The following is a 321-nucleotide window of genomic DNA, read 5'->3' on the forward strand; positions in this document are numbered from 1 at the left end:
CTCTTGATTGTACTCTGCTCTTTGACCCCCCCCCCCCTTGCCCCTCCCCAAGTTTAAGCTGAAATGATGTAAATGGGTAAAGAGAGGAAAGAGAAAATGAATAACAGTATGGAAGATGGAGATAGGAAATGGATGGATAAAAGTGAGAAAAAAAGATAAAGAGCAGGATATTGACAACAAGGAGAGAGAACCAAAAGATATGTAGAAAATGTATTTAAGAATTAATAAAAAAAAGATAAGCATGTACTCTGTATATAAATATTGCAGATGTAAGTAGTATATTGCAAGCTAGAAAAATGATAAGAATATACAAGTTCTTTC

Source organism: Penaeus monodon, chromosome 34, assembly GCF_015228065.2.
Source record: "Penaeus monodon isolate SGIC_2016 chromosome 34, NSTDA_Pmon_1, whole genome shotgun sequence".
NCBI lineage: Eukaryota > Metazoa > Arthropoda > Malacostraca > Decapoda > Penaeidae > Penaeus > Penaeus monodon.